The sequence below is a fragment of the Babylonia areolata genome, chromosome 23, assembly GCF_041734735.1.
Source record: "Babylonia areolata isolate BAREFJ2019XMU chromosome 23, ASM4173473v1, whole genome shotgun sequence".
Lineage (NCBI taxonomy): Eukaryota > Metazoa > Mollusca > Gastropoda > Neogastropoda > Buccinidae > Babylonia > Babylonia areolata.
The window spans coordinates 24,911,890-24,914,389 of record NC_134898.1 but is presented as its reverse complement, the minus strand read 5'-3'; the positions used below and the strand labels follow the sequence as shown (position 1 = coordinate 24,914,389).

At 49.0% G+C, this 2,500-nt stretch overlaps 1 protein-coding gene across 1 annotated transcript in view; it reads right to left on the bottom strand.

Moving 5' to 3' along the window:
- The window catches only part of LOC143298262 (cytochrome P450 2J5-like), a 40,455-nt gene that overhangs the window by 24,640 nt on the left and 13,315 nt on the right, over positions 1-2,500 (bottom strand). The gene's annotated exons all lie outside the window — the stretch shown is intronic.

The following is a 2,500-nucleotide window of genomic DNA, read 5'->3' as shown; positions in this document are numbered from 1 at the left end:
GATTCGAACCAGGGCGCTCCGATTCTCTCGCTTCCTAGGCGGAGGCGTTACCTCTAGGCCAACACTCTCTCTCTATATATATGCAATCCGTTTCAGGGGTTGTATTGCTGATGTTGATTCACAGTATTCATAAATACACGAACACAGTCGTGAAAAGTGACGACGGTGATACTTTTCCCATCTCTCTCTCTCTCTCTCATCTCTCTCTCTCTCTCTCTCTCTCTCTCTCTCTCTCTCCTGCCCCTCCTCTCCCTTTCTTTCTCTCCCTGTCTCTAACCCTCTGTCTTTCCCATTTTCTCTCCATCCCTTTCCCCTCCTTTCGTCACTCCCTCCCTCCCTCTCTCTCTCTTTCTTTCTCTTTCCCCTCCCTCCCCTGTTCTCTCTCTCTCCCCCCATCTCTCTCTCCCTCTCTTTATCTCTCCCTCTATCTCCCCCCCCCTCTCTCATCCCCCTCCCTCTCTCTCTTCCCCCTCCACCCCCTCTTTCCCCCTTTCTCTCTTGTTTTTTTCTCTTTTTTCTCTCTCTCCTCCCCTCTCTCTCCCTCTCTCTCTTTCTCTCTCTCCCTCTCTCTCTTTCTGTCACTCCCCCCCTCTCTTCCTCTTTCTCCCTCCCCCCACACTCTCTCTCCTCCCTCTCTCTCTTCCCCCCCTCTCTCTCTCTCCTCCGTGTCTCTCTCCCCACTCTCCACCCTCTTTCCCCCTCTCTCCCCCTGTTTTTTGTTCTTCTCTATCTCCCTTTCTTTTTCTCACCCCCCCCCACCCCCCTCTCTCTCTCACTCTCTCTCTCTTGTTATACTTCTCATCCTCACACCGCCATATGTTCCACACGTTCAGTTTGTTCCGGAACCGACTGCATCTGTTTTTAATGCTGGCATCCAGTCTCTCCTGCCGGTTTTAATGGTTGACACCCCCCCCCCCCCCCCCGCCTCAACCCCCTTCCATGTGTTTCATTCAACCTCCATGCCAGTAACTGGGCTTCTCCAAAATATATTCAAACCAGTTAGAGAGATAAGTCAAAGCAATGTCAAAAGGTTCATTTATAGTAGGTCCCCACCCGGGGCAGTGACTTCATCCTCCTCACTGACTGGGCCTGTGGCTCTGCACAGGAAGGAGAGGCCTTTTTAGTAAACCTTCCGCTACTGAAGTCAGCTACTCCTGGCACTCACACCTGGGTGGAGTGAGGGGAAATCGGAGTGAAATGCCTTTCCCAAGGTTACAACTCCACTATGCCTGATCACTGCTGGACACTGGATTAAAAAAAAAAAAAAATCCAACTCCTAGCCGACTCTGCGCCTTTTCAATTATAATAACACTGACAACAACAACAACAACAACTAAAATTGAAATCGAGTTAAGAAAATTTCGTTCTTTCAATGGTTGGAAGCCCCCCCCCCCCCCCCCTCCCGCCCCCTCCTAATATCCCGAGGAACTGTCAGTAACAGGGTCTTCATGGAGCCAGTTGTGGCATGTTGTGCCTGTTATCATGCAGATCCCAGCAGCTTGTTATCATCCAGATCCCAAGTGACTGATATGATGCAGATCCCAGCAGTTTGATATGATGCAGATCCCACCAGTCTGACATTATCCAGATCCCAACAGTCTGTTTTCGTGTAGATCCCAGCAGTTTGTTGCAATGCAGATCACAACAGTCTGGTATCATGCAGATCCCAGCAGTGTCTGATATACAGATGAGAGCAGTCTGATATCATACAGATCACAGCAGTCTGATAATTTATCATGCAGATCCCAGTAGTCTAATATCACACAGATCACAGCAGCCTGATAAATTACAGATCACAGCAGTCTGATATCATGCAGATCACAGCAGTGCCTGATATCATGCAGATCACAGCAGTCTGATATCATGCAGGTTCGAACAGTCTGTTATCATGCAGATCCCAGCTGACTGATATCATCCAGATTCCAATAGTGTGATATCATGCAGATGCCAGCAGTTTGCTATAATGCATATCCCAGCTGACTGTTATCATGCAGATCCCAGATGACTGATATCATGCAGATCCCAGATGACTGATATCATGCAGATCCCAGATGACTGATATCATGCAGATCCCAGGAATCGATCAGCTGAGACGCTGGACAGTTATAAGAAATAAAACAAATGAAACGAAAAACGCAGCGGGCAATATTGCAACGTTTTCCTCTTCTTTCCAGATTTAGCGATCTCACCAGAGCTAAGTTCGCTTTGCGCTGGGAATGCTGCTAAGTCTACACCGATTCCGAAGACGTGGGAAACACAAAGCAAAAACTAAGCGCTGGTGAAGATCGGTCGGTGATGCAACCCATTCCAGGGGCAGTTATAGTAATTGGTCCCATACTTTGCCCTGAAGGGTAGGAAGAGGGACGTGTGGGGGTATGGAAGAGGTGGGGGGTGGGGGTGGGGGGGGAGAGCAGGTAAAACTTAAAACAAAGAAAGAAGACTAGATGCGTCGGAGTTGGGATGGAGGCTGTACTGGTTCGCTACAGAGAGGGGCGCGTTT